At 35.2% G+C, this 15,288-nt stretch overlaps 1 protein-coding gene across 2 annotated transcripts in view; it reads right to left on the bottom strand.

Moving 5' to 3' along the window:
• Nucleotides 1-15,288, bottom strand: part of LOC106873040 (uncharacterized) — a 526,342-nt gene that overhangs the window by 401,684 nt on the left and 109,370 nt on the right. For both annotated transcript variants that reach the window (XR_016238090.1, XM_089340317.1), the window contains exon 3: nt 3,519-3,823. The gene's annotated coding sequence lies outside the window, so the exon portion shown is untranslated. The remainder of the gene's footprint in view (nt 1-3,518; nt 3,824-15,288) is intronic.

The raw sequence follows: 15,288 nt of genomic DNA, 5'->3' as shown, positions 1-15,288 counted from the left end.
TAGTAAGTCAGTAGATAGACACTTGAGCAAAGATTCTGATGAATGAATTATTGTAAAAACTGCTTTTATTTTGCAATAATCTCTGTTACAAGGACCAGAGAAGATTTATTGTTAAATCTCAACGGATAATTCCTTTCAAAAGACCGAAATAGTCTTTTGAATAATAGATTATGTGCATTGGCAAAAAGTGGTTGAGTGTGAATGGGGGCGGAAGGGTGTGGTGGTGGTAAATGAGGACATTGTGTATAGTCAATTGAATGGACCGTATGTATAGATGGGGGAATATGGTAAAAGAGATCACGTCAGAATTTGATCTCAGAAAATGGTATTTCAGCGCTGTGCAGATTCTGCGAATTATTAATAATGATGATGAAGATCCTTTCTGCTATAGACAAAAGGGCTGAAATTTCGGAGTGGGAGACTAGTAGATTAAATCGAGCCCAGTGCGTAACTGGTACTTATTTGATCGACCCTCTAAAGGATGAAAGGCACAGATCCCGAATATTTAAGAGATCTAAGTGTATATCTGTTTAGATGTTTTACATGAATACTTCGAATTCAATTCATCTGCAAAATATACTTCCTTCCAGTCAAGAGCAACCAATTTTCAGAGGAAACTTTTATCTCTTGAACCCAGAGTCTAAATTTATCGCACACGTTTTATTTTTGTTTATTTTAATGTTATTGACCACCTTTTTTCCTAGTTTGACAGATAATGGTTAATGGAACATCTAATCTTTCTTTATGCTTTATTTTTAATGGTGCCTGAAGCCATCAACTTTAATCAAGTAACGAAATATTATTCCCTCTCTTTTCAATAGAAACTAATGTGTGTGTATGTATGTGTGTGTATATGTATATATATATTTATATTTTTTACTGGAAACCCTAAAGGCTTAGAGAACATGCTCTATATAATGACACAAAACTACCTCATTTAAAAACCTTCTTAATAAATAAAAATAAAAAATATGAAAGAAATAAAATCAAAATAAAAGTATTAAAATAAGCTAAAATTTTTTTCTGAATTTCAAAAATAAACTCCCATGAACAAATAATTATTTTCTGAAAAGCAACATCAATTTCTACAGCTGTTTATAGCATTCTGCTAAGTGAAAAAAAAATCGGGAATATCGATGATCTATTTTTTCCCTCGGGTGTAAACAAACATATTTATGCCTATATATAGGCACAGACACAAGCGCCATCGCTTACGCGCACACACGCGTGCTCGGACAGCAGCCATGCTGAGTAGTGCGATCCACAAGAATGATTTCAGTCTGGTACCTTTTTATTCTTGACGATTTGTCGAGCTCATATAAACACCAGTTTTAACACAGATCCAGACACATACACAAAGCCCGAAATTTTGGGGGGAAGAAGCCAATTGATTAGATCGACCCCAGTACGCAAGTGTTGCATAACAAGAATGCATATCTTTTGTAAAATATCTTCCTTCGTGTATCATGTACATTGAATTATTCAACATATTTATTAACAATAACAGCAACGCTTAAAAAAAAAGCATCACCCAAAAGGATGAAAGGCGAAGTCGATCTCGGCGAAATTTGAACTCAGAACATACAGACAGACGAAATACCGCTAAGTTCTTCGCCCGGCGTGCTAACGTTTCTGCCAGCGCGCCGCCTTACACATACATATATAATAAATATATATTTATATACGCATACATATGTCACAAATATGTGAAGGTGCGTGGACTAGTGGTTCGGCTGTGGCACTGACGATCGCTACATCGTGGGTTCAATTCCTTGACTGGGCGGCGTGTTGTGTTCTTGAGCAAAACATTTCATTTCACATTGTTCCATTCCCGCTTCGATCGGTGGGAAATGTTGGCCTGCACGTCTAGCCGTCGAGGTGGCATCATTTGAAGGGTAAATCAATACAAAAGCGCACTGTGACCAGCAATGTGTAACAGCATCTGATAGCCTGGTCGGTCACGTGATCACGTGATATAATAAATATATATTTATATATATATGCGTAAATATCGAACAATGAAAATCATTACTTAACTCCGCATTGGCAGCTTAAGACTCATTTGTTAAAATATTTACACACACACACACACACACACACACACACGTAAAATTTTGCAAAAAAATATTTGATACAATCACAATAAGAAACGTTTCTTTAAATCTATTAACTATAGAAATAAATTCTATATATTATGTGAGGTGTTATTCTCCGAGAATTTATAGTGGTAATAGTGTCTTTTGGTGTCTATTTTTACAGTGCTTGGTGAGGCATATAGCCAATCCCTTGTTATAATTATGTATATAATTATAATTATAAAATATTTGTAAAATTTAACTATGAGGTTTTTATTTCCGCGCTGACCACCTGGTAAAAATCATTAATGAGTTTTACCCTTTATGAAACTCGCTCGTACTGCGGATTTCCACTCGTACTTCAAGACAAAAAATACGTACGAGTCTTGGTTCGTACAGCAAATTACTCGTACTGCGAGGTTCTACTGTATATGTGTGTATGTATATATATATATATATATATATATACACACACACACACACACACATTCATATACATATGCTTGCATATAACCATATACGTGGTTATACTTCGACGTGGATTTCCGGTAAACATGGCCGCATCTTGTCGTTGATGGCTGCCGCTGGATGACTAACACCGTTTGTCGTTGCTATTCTTGACTACTCAGTCTATTTCAGTAAGTAATAAGAAATTAATCTTATTGTGTTTGACCTTCAGTTGCGATGGTTTGCTTCTATTTTTGACATCGCTAACAAGGAAGATCCTGAAATAACACCAGAAAGGTTGTATATCTCACCCTATGGATTTATTGATGTCTTCCACAAATAGTGGAATGACTCAGGAACCGCAGCAAATCGAATTATATTTACTCTTAGAAAGAAAAAAATATTTTCTAAGAAAATTTAACAAAACGGTTAATTCTCATCATTATCACTTTTTTAATTATTATTATAATTATAATTATTATTATCATTATTATTACAGACGGTGCGCTAGCAGAATTGTTAACATCCCAGGCAAAATGCTAAGTGGTATTTCGTACGTCTTTACGGTCTGAGTTCAAATTCTGCAGAGTTCGACTTAGCCATTCATCTTCTCGAGTGCCGATAAAATGAGTACCAGTTCAACACTAGGTTGATGTAAACGGACTCCCTTTCCCCCCATCTCTGAAATTAGCTGGTCTTGTTACCAAAAGTACTACTACTACTAAAACGTCCTCGCTTTATACGTGTTTCTGGAGAGATTACGTCTTTTCTTCGGTTTCAATATTGTAAACATAAAAATTATGAACATAGAAAAAATATACATTAATCTCTATTTTTGTAAGCAATTGTAAATATATATTATGTCCGTATTTTTGTATGCAGTGTAAATTTATGAAATATAAGCAAATGAACGAGATAGCACATGTATGGAACTGCTAATTTAACGGTAAATACCACAATAATTATTACAGAGAGTCAAAGAATTTTATGTCTTACCTTGCAACTTCTGTGATAATTATCCTCCGGTAATGGAATTTTGTATTGACATTGGCCAACTCACACTTCACGCATGTCAGTCGTCCACAAAGTATATAAAACAAGGAGAAAGAGACAAAAATAAAATAACACGTGACAATTTTTTTTTTCCTAAAAACGTTCACTGACGTTAACTGGAGTGTGGGGGTTCGAGCAGACGTCATTCCACCTTTTGATTTATCATTACCATTCTTTTCGTTCGATTTTATTTTTCCTCCACTTTTGTGTTTTTTCTGTCCTTGTGTAGTTCCCTCTGTGTTTCGACCCTGTGTGGTTAATAAAAAAAATTAAGTCGTCAGGTATGTATGTGTATGTGTTGATGTGTATGCGTGTGTATGTGTTTAATAACGTACTGTATTTAGTATGTCTGTACTTTTATATGCAGTATAAATTAAGGAGATAGAAGCACTTGTACAGAGACAAAGAATTTTATATTTACCTGCCAACCTTGCAACTGCTGCGATAATTATTAATCGGTGATGGAACAGTAAATGTATATTGTTTTAAAGGAAATGAAAATAAAATTTCGTATTGGCACTTCACGCATATCAGTCGTCAGGTATATATGCGTAGATCTGTGAGTGTTTAATAACGTTCCGTGATAATATGTCTGTATTTTCGTATGCAGTGTAAATTAATCCCCCAAAAATTACAGTATCGAAATGTGATTGTTTCAGTTTTGATACTGAAATACTGGAAAAGTTTCATTTTTAAAGTGAGAGTATTTGACATGAGTGTTTTTGTTTCACTTTTGACACGTAATACTTAAATAGTGGAGGAGATATTATGTTTCTGTGGGCTCGAACTATGCAAGAAGTTAAAGATTTGTTTTGACTAAAACACAACCTAAGTAAGGCATGTGTAAAATTTGAATGAAATTGGTTGTGTAGTTCTGTAGGCTTAGGGATTCACACAGACATACATTCTCATACAGATGAAAGAATTTTTCATTCTCTAAATGCCCAAGGGACAACTCAAAATCCTGGAAAGAAATGAAAACGAGTTTTATAAAAAAAATTTCACCAAAACAAAAAGTATAAATAGTACATATATTAAATGTATTCTTTTTTTTTTTTTTTACTTGTTTCAGTCGTCTGACTGCGGCAATGCTGGAGCACCACCTAAAAGGGTTTTAGTTGAAGAAATCGCCTCCAGAACTTAGTCTTTGTAAGCTTAATACTTATTTTATCGGCCTTTTTTGCCGAACCCCTAGAATACAACAGCATCAGTTGTCAAGAGATGGCGGAGGGGGGGACGAACACACACACATAAATATGTGCATATATATATATATATATATATATATATATATATGACAGGCTTCTTTCAGTTTCCGTCTACCAAATCAACCCACAAGGTCGGTTCGATGTTATAGTAGAAGACACTTCCCGAAGGTGCCACGCAGTGGGACTGAACCTAGAACTAAGTGGTAGAGAAATTTTCATTAAAAAAATTACTTTTCCATATGAATCAACGTAATTACTGGATATTACCGATAATGATGTTCTTATTACTGGAACTAAAATTACTGGAAAAATTAACTCTTAAACAAACAATACATAGCAAACAAACACACACACACACACACGCTCTCTCTCTCTCTCTCTTTCACTCTCTTGTTCACTCACTTTCTCTCTCACACACGCGCGCAAACCCACTCGCACCCACATTTAAAAGTATATCTGAACAATTTGAGGAATTTAATAACAAAGCAGCCACTGAACGGCTAACCAAGAACCCTATGAGCTATTCAATAGCTAAAAGCTGCAAATTATCGCAACTGATAAAAAGTTTTAATTTTTGACCTTTCATCAAATCAGCTTTCCCAGAATTTAAAAAAATATTCTTCTTCTCTAACCAAGCCTCCAAAAATTTCCAATATGCTTTGTCTAAAAATTAACCATACACATATTTAGATTCAAAATGACAAATAACAGCTCTCAAACATACTTTTCCCCAAACCCAAGTAAACGCATTGAACCTGCGATTTTTTTCAAATAACTCACACACATATATAAATTGAAACAATCGATTTTTCTAATGCGTGGCGAGGTAACAGATTTTATGGTCAAAGGTCGTTTAGTTCGATCCAATATTTTGTTGAGTCAAGTTCTAAATGTGCTTGACCAATATATGAGAAGAAAAAATTTTTCAGCAGCCCACAATTCATGACGAATCTTAAAGGGAATGGAAGCACTCAATAAAGAATATTTATACAAATTCTGACTATCTTCTACTTGTATTGATACACACAAACACACACACACACACACACACACATATATATATATACATGTTGTGTGTTTGTGTGTGTATACATATATACATACATATATATATTATATATACATATATATATATATATATATACATATATATATATACATATACATATATACATATACACACACACACGCACATATATATATATATATATATATATACATATATATATATACATATACATATATATATATACACACACATATATATATATACACACACATATATATATATATATACACTCATACACACATATATATTTATGCACACACATACACACACACACACATATATATATATATATATATATATATATTGTGCGTGTTCTTGTTTATTACTATAATTTATATGTCAGTTATTTATACTCTACATTCCAGTGCTAAATTCTCTTTCCGCTGTTCTTTAAAACTAACTTAACACGTACGTCTGTGTGTGTGTGTGTGCGTGCGTGCGTGCGTGTGTTTATACGTATGCATTTGTGTGAGTATCTATATATGTAAGTATATGTACAGAGAGGGCCGGCTTTCTTGCCTACCGCACACTACTAATTATTATTGGTCAACTCAAGATGACCCGCACTGCTTGCCAAAAAGTAAATCGAATCAGTTAGAATCTGTTGTCTTATAAATTAATCGTATAAACTAGCATCCCACGAAACCAGTCAGTTGTCACATTAGCCAGACAATAGTTCGTTAACTCATGATTATCTATAAAACATCAGGTTTTATACAATAACCACAATATACCACTCTCTGTTTGTAGAGGGCAGGGCTGTCAAATGATATACTTAGGCAATGATTTATCATAAGCAGTCTATGATCGATTATAGAGTATATAATAGCTATTGATTTTATTTTTGTTTTGCTTGTTTCCCCTGAATGATTGTTTTTCTGACAAGCTGAAGAATTTCCAATGTTATATTATTATAAGCAGTTTCCTTCTTTTCTCAAAATAAAAGGAGGGGAAAAAGAACTAAAAAGAAAAGAGACCCAACAAATAGTTTACAAGAATTTCGGACCAACATATTACGCACTTAATTCTTAATACTCGCAAACCAATGAGGCATGTGCATGAAAAGGAAAGAACACACACGAAAAAGACTTTGGACAAGCAATAAATTATGGCGTTTTTTGGCTGTTTATTATTTTTATTTTCGTAACATAATACCTATTGTGTGAAATATGATTTGTAGTGCTGTAGCATCACCATCGTCGTCACCGTCGTCGTCATCTCCGCCGCCACCCACCACCACAGCTATCATCACAAACCATCTTCACCACTGTCGTCGTGGTCGATATCAGCAACGTCATTACCGTTACCACCACCACCACGAGTGTATACATATGTGTGTTTATATCTGTGTTTGCCTCCTATTGCTTGACAACCGGGTTGGTGTGTTTACGTCCACGTAACTTGATGGTTCGACAAATGAGACCGATAGAATAAGTACCAGGCTTTACAAAAAAGAATAGTACTAATAATAAGTTCTACGAATGATTCGTTCGACTAAAATTCTTATACACACACACACACACACACGACAAGGCATCTTGTTCGGCACTTCAACGATTCTGCAAATCGACTGTTTAAAATCGATCGACCTCGAAAGTATGAAAAGCAAAATCCACCTCGGCGGGATTGGAACTTAAAACGAAACGAGCACGAAGAAATACCGCAGGACATTTTGCCCGATACTCTAACACGTCTACCAAACCGTCACTTTCGAAAACTCACGAGTTAAACAGTGAGCGTCTCCCGTCTGCTGTTCCATACTGAATCTTCATTCACTCTCTGTACTTGTGGTCTTCTATAGATCCTGTTTATTTACAATGTATACTATTCCTGTGGGTATATCTGACAGATTTTCTTCTTCTTCAACTAATAAAATTCTTCCGAAATATTTTCTTTTCAGTTCTCAGTTTACAGCATAATTTTCAGGAAAATGTTCGTGTTTCGCTTGTTCGATATTTTATTGCTTCGATGTTAACAAAGATCTTTTGTTGATGGCTTTATTCATCTGGCTTTCTCATATTTTTTTTCTTTATAACATGGCTGTATGTTTTAATGTTAATTACATTTTACTGCTCTTCAATCTGCTTTACACAGGAGAGGAGGTAAAAGGGAGATTAAACTTAACTTTCTATTTTCTGTTCTTTCGTTCGTCGCCTATTGTACTTCATGAAGCATCAAACACCATTCTATTCTTCTATTATAATGCATTTTTCTTTTTAGAATTCGATTATGAGAATGAAAATCCTCTATTCCAACACATCGTCTTTATATTTATGAGACTGTCTCTCTTCTGTTTCACTCTCTTTACAACATAAAGTTGATCCCACTAACGAGGGAGAACAACTTCACAGTCGGTCGTCATGTTAGGAATACCAACCAGATCTCTTTCAACTCGTTCCCCTTTAGTATTAAACAAGGAAGGTCATATTCCATATATGCAGGGCCATAGTCAACTGCAACATGGCCACAGTCTAATGACTGAAACAAGTAAGAAACACACGAAAGATTGAAGTGCCTTGAACCTGCAAACCTTGTCAAATGGTCTCACCCATGCCAGCATGAAAGGCACACACATTCGAAGACGACGATGATTATGATTATTATGTAGCTTGATATTATAACTTGATGTGAGGCCAGATCCTCAAGGCCGGGTTGTTGGTTTGAAGTCACAGTTAAGACGACCACTTATTAACTCAGAGCGTAAAAGGCTGGAACAAATACCACAAGGCATCTCATCCAATGTTTTAATAATTCTGCCAATTTGCTGCTCTAGGTTGTTTGATGATTTATTTTTTATCAACCTTAGAAGAATGGACAAAAGGCAAAGTTGACCTTGGTGGTATTTGAACTCAGAACGTATGGAGCCGGAACAAATACAGCAAAGCATTCCATCTCATGCTTAGGTGACTCTCTTGGTTTGTTGCCTCAGCAGTTTGTAGAGTACAGGTAGTACCTATGAATTGTTTACGCGTGTGTATATAAGTAAATACGTTCGGATCCCATTTGACCACATACCCTCATCGAGAATAATTTGAATGAAAATCAATCTTATTCCCGTCAAAAGAAGTCGAAGGCTGCCCATAGGATTCGAACCTATATTTCTTGTAGACACGACAGACGTTCTTTCCAACTTCTCTTTCCGTTGTAGAAACGTTATTCTTACCAGCGAGAATTGGAGGTTGTTGACGTCGAAAGAATTTATAAATTTTATCTCTCAAAATTTTATAAACTCTTATAACAGGTCAATCGCTGGCGTGGCTGTGTGGTAAGAAATTTGCTTCTTAACCACACAGTTTTGGGTTCAGTCCCACTGCGTGGCACCTTGTGCTAATATATCTTCTACTATAGCTCGATGCCGGCCAAATCCTGGTGAGTAGAATTTGTAGACGGAAACTGGAAGAAGCCCGTCGTATATATATATGTGTGTGTGTGTGTGTGTATGTGGTGTGTGCGCATGCATGCGTGTCTTTGTGTCTGTATTTGTCCATCACCACAGCATGGCAACCGGTGCTGGTATATTTACGTCCCCGTAAGTTAGCAGTTCGGCAAGAGTTATCGATAGAATAAGTATCAGGTACTGGATTCTATTAATTCGACTAAGAATTCTTCAAGCCGGTGCCCCAGCATGGCCGCAGTCTAATGACAAACATATAAAAGACAAAAGATATTCGTCTACCAGATCCACTCACAAGACGTTGGTCGGCCTGAGGCTATAGTAGACGACACTTACCCAAGGTGCCTCACAATGGGACAGAACCTGGGACTAGGTGGCTGGGAAACAACGCCTGCGCTTATGAACACTACATCTGTACTTCTCATACACAGACAGTTTAATTAAGGCTAAGACGTGTTGACACCAGTACTCCCTAATTCACCATGACGCTACTCCAAGTATCACCTCAGTCCCACTTCTCATTAATTACAGTAACCTTCTAAACTCAATATCGACATTTTCTTGCAGAAAATAGAATTTGCAATAATTTATTAATTCTTGAACATAAACAGAATGCAAAATATTTTCTCTCTTACCTTCACTCTTTCTTTCTTTCTTTCTTTCCTTCATTCACTTTCTCTCTCTCACTCACACTCTGTCCATCTCTCTCTCTCTCTCTCTCTCTCTCTCTCTCTCTCTCTCTCGCCTCTATCACTTTCTCCATCTCGTATATTCATTTTCGCACATATAAAGCACGAAACCACTAATATTTATCACCCCTACTCTTCTCCCCTTTAAAAAGTTATATGCGTGTGCGTGTGTGTGTGTGTGTATTTATTTATATGTGCGTATATATATACATACATATATACATACATACATACATACATACATACATACATAGAGACACACACATAGATGTGTATGTAGACTACACATTTATCTCACTAGAAACTCGCCTCCATAATTAAGTATTGTACATGAAGCGTAATTATCTCACTCTCTCTCTATCTCTCTATTTCACTCTGTCAACACACACCCACACCCACACACACACATCTTTTGTTTATTTCCCGTGTTCAGTAATTTATGTTGATTTTTAGTTTTTATTTTAGTATCAATAATGCTTGCAAAGTTACAAATCTAGCTTTCGTTCGTGCATGTATATGTGTATTTGTCAGCCTATGTCTTAATGAGTGTGTGTGTGTGTGTGTACTATTCTATGCAGGATGGTTGTTTCATCAGCAAAGTTTTTCTACTTAGGTTCATGCACTCCGTTTTAATAAACTATAATTGTCTCCTTGTTGTAAATGCAAAGTCAAATGACAGGAAAAATGTCATACCTGCGTTTCTGATTTAACAGTTTGAGTTATTTAGTTTATAACTATCTGAAGATAACACCGAAGAAACGTACCCGCACACACACATACACATACACATATATGTATATATATGATGGATTCTATTGTCGTGAACGAGATGTGAGAGTTCAGTAAAATAAAGCATTGATCATGTTCTATAGTCACGAATGCGTCTCTTGAGGCCTGCTGTTACCTTGCAAACATTTTGACAAGTGAAAGAAGTTGCGGACACAGTTTGCTTGAATGCTTGTGGATTATTTATTATGTGTTTTCTTGGGTGTGGAGGCGCAATGGCCCAGTGTTTAGGGCAGCAGACTCGCAGTCATAGGATCGCGGTTTCGATTCCCAGACCGGGCGTTGTGAGTGTTTATTGAGCGAAAACACATAAAGCTCCACGAGGCTCCGGCAGAGGATTGTGGCGAACCCTGCTGTACCACAACTTTCTCTCGCTCTTTCTTCCTGTTTCTGTTGTACCTGTATTTCAAAGGGCCAACCTTGTTGCACACTGTGTCACGCTGAATCTCCCCGGGAACTATGTTAAAGGTACACGTGTCTGTCGAGTGCTCAGCCACTTGCACGTTAATTTCACGAGCAGGCTGTTCCGTTGATCGGATCAATTGGAACCCTCGACGTCGTAAGCGTCGGAGTGCCAACAACAACAACGTTTTCTTGAGTAGACGGCTAGGTCTGCTTTGCTTCATGCCACAAAGCCACAATGACGGGTAAGGTTTCCATTTAGTGGAGAAGTACTTTAACAGCGTGCCTTCATTCTTCCACCAAGTTGGACTCGATGATGGAGTCGATTTGGCTCGAATGTTTTGAACTGAGGAGAAGCAGGACTGGCGCCAGGTCCTACGTTCTGATCCTTTCTTTTCCCAGGAAGAAAAGGGAATGTTGCATCGTTTCTGATTCTTTTAAGTTATCTTTGAAGCGCAAGAATAACCTTCCAACTAACCTTCTCGTTGGTTTTGTTGGGAATATATATATATATATATATATATATATATATATATATATATATATATATGTGTGTGTGTGTGTGTGTGTGTGTGTGTGTGTGTGTATAAATTAATGCAGTCATGTGAGTAGCTTCTTTGTTATTGGATACGATAGTATAAGCTATTTACATGTTTTGAGACTACTGAAACGAATTTGTAGCGATTTCTCAATGTTTATTGTTAAATAAAATTCATCATTTTTCTCCATCATTTATATATCTTTATAATCTCCTTTTTCTTTTCTCATGTATATTACCATATAGTCCTATATGGTCTACGCTATGACAAACTAAGGAGCTTTCTCATGAATACTATCGGATTACTTGAATTCATATATATATATATATATAAACATGTATATATATATATATATATACATATATATATATATATATATATATATATATATATATTTGTATATGTATATATATGTGTATTATATATAGATATTACTTTACTGAATGTGTTGTTTCTAGAAATTCTGTCTTGTTTCGCTCTCACATATGCTTTCTATCTCGTCCTTTTTCGATGTGCTCAGTCTTTGCCTTCTACACTACCTAACCTCACCCTCTCTGTCCCTCTCCTTCCCTCTCTACTTCCCCAAATATTCATTCTCTTTCTGTCCCTTTCTCTGTCTCTCCCTCTCTTTCTCCCACCTATTCTGTCTCTCTCTCTCTTTCTGTCCCTCTCTGTCTTTCTCCTACTCCATGGTCAATAGACATTAATAAATGTTTCAACATCACTGAGTTTCATCATGTTTAAAATATTCCTAAGTAGATTATTTTATCAGAGCAAAACTGTTTCCTTCTCAAGCTAAATGAGAATTATAATCATTTCATTGTATTGCTGTTCAATAGGAAATCAACTAATTGACCCATTTCTCTTCCCCTCCCTTCCTTCGACTCCTCAAGTTATTCATTCTATTTCTATCCTTAGCTTATTCTTTCTTATCTTCTTTCTCTCTCCCCCCGTCTTATCATTCATTGTGGTATAACTTTCGAACCTCATCGTTTCTATATCATATTTTTCTAATGTCTCTCTCCGTCTGTCTCTTGTCTGTCTGCCTGACTGACTGCCTATCTCTGTCTCTGTCTGTCTGCCTCTATCTCTAATGCTCTCTCTCACTCACTTTCTCTGTTTCCCTCTTTCTCTCCGTCTTATATATGCATCTATGACTGTTAATGTCTCTCTCTCTCTCTCTCTCTCTCTCTCTCTCTATTTGTCTCTTTCTATCTTTGTTTTTCTCTCTTTATCTCTGTCTCCCCGTGTTTAGCTCTCCTTGTATCCCTCTCTATCTCTCTCCCCCTCACTGTCTGTCTGTGTCTTTCCCTCTTTTTCTGTCTCTCTGTCTCCTTGTCTTTTTTCCTCTCTTTATCTCTCTCTATGTTTGTCTCTCCCTTTCTCTTTCAGCTACTCACTGCTATTAACAACATCATAGGTAAAAAAAATCTTTAAAAAATTGAAACTACTACCACTACTACAACTACCACCCGAAACACTACCACCGTCATCACCACCACTACCACCATCATCATCACCACCACCACCACACAATGACGACTACTACTACTACTAATAATAATAATAATGATAATAATAATAATAATTATTATTATAATTATCATCATTATTATTATGATGATGATGATGATGTCAGTCAGTAGTCATTCAACAGCAAATTAAGGTAATTGTGAGCAATTCCGTCAATACAGTTTTATTAAAAATATATATACCCACAAGTAGTTACACACACACACACATACATACATATATATACACATGAAAATTCATCTTTGTGTATCTATATATACATATAAAGTATATATCTATATATATACATACATATATACACACACACGCATATATATACACAAACCTATATATATATATATATATATATATATATATATATAAATATGTATGTATATATACGTATGTATCTCTATTTTGTATATCATATTTGTATATATGTATATATTACATATATATGTATCTCTCTCACTCTTTCTATCAAAATACACACACGTATTATATATATATATATATATATATATATATATGAATATGTACATACATATATATATACACACGCACATGTATGTATATACATAAATATATATTATGTAGTGCCATTTAAATTGCATGACATAACTTTTTGAATCAACTCATGAGAAATTTAGCTGACTGATAACCTTTACACTGTTACGTATTTCACTCTCTGTTTCTCTCTCTCTCTCTCCCCCCTCCATCCCCTCTGTTTCTCTCTCTCTATCTCTCTCCCTTTATATGCCTGTATAAATGTATGCATGTGTATATGTATGTGTGTGTATCATATGTCTAGAGAAAGAATGAGAGATACAGACAGACAGATAGACTGACAAACACACAGTCAGACGATACGTATAGAAGATACGAAAGTTACACCTATGACCCTGTGTTTTTATTATACCAACATTTTTAGCCTTACTATGCAAAGGTATAACTGCAGTTAAGCTACATGTTTTACTAGTTGTGTGCAGGGACAGTAGACGCCACTGACAAGATCCGGGGTTCAGCTCTTTTGCTGTTTAAACAGACTTCGTTAACTCGCGAAGGGACTTATTTTCGTGGTCATTTATAGTGTAGACAAATTAGGATACAATACTAGTCGTGATAATTAAGAAATGCTGTATACCATTTTCATTAATTAATGAATGCTTGTTGCAAACACTGATATTTTGTTTGGATTATATATACACACACACATGCATGCATGCATACATACATACATACATGCAAACAAACATAGAAGTTTCTACCTGTAATTAATAGGGCACTGGGATATGTAACAGAGTGCCTAAATGCCAATCTTGAGAAATTAGGCTTCCCAAATCCAGAAAAGAAGAAGCTGATTCGAAGATTACAAATTCAAGCCATCAATGGAACTATATAAACAAGTGAAACTTTCCAGACGTTTATCATTTAAGTATATATGAGCATGTCTAGATGTGCAACTATACGCATGGGAATACACATAAAACAAAATATACAAATCTGTACATATATATATATATATATATATATATATATATATATATATGTTTCTCTCCTTGTTTCTTACTGTGTACCTTTCTGTGGAAGATTGTAGGCTCGAAACATTAAAGAATTTTTGAATTCCCGAGCGTTATACTAATACATCTGTTTGTTGTCTACATCACCTGTCTTCGTCTTTTGTTTTTGTGTGAATTCTCCCTATATACATATATATATATATATATATATATATATATATATATATATATATATATATATTAAGACAAAGAGAGGGAGAAAGAGAAGTTAAAGCGGAACTCCAACGTGTTGAATGACCGTTGTTTTTAAAATAAAAATAAAATAAAAACAAATAAACTTTTCCCTTGGTATGAAAATTATATATATATATATACATACATACATACATACATACATATAAATATATTTATGCGTGTATGTATCTATATCTATTTATCTGGCTATCTACACACACATCCGCGCGCGCACACATACACATACACACACATGCTTATTCACATTGTAATATTGTACGCTCGACATAATTTGTGTACAAGTTAATCAGTCATTTAACGAAATTATCCGATATAGAATTCGAAACGAATTGCAGAGCA

The sequence above is a fragment of the Octopus bimaculoides genome, chromosome 23, assembly GCF_046866305.1.
Source record: "Octopus bimaculoides isolate indiv1 chromosome 23, ASM4686630v1, whole genome shotgun sequence".
Classification (NCBI taxonomy): Eukaryota; Metazoa; Mollusca; class Cephalopoda; order Octopoda; family Octopodidae; genus Octopus; species Octopus bimaculoides.
This window is presented reverse-complemented; position numbering and strand designations above follow the sequence as displayed.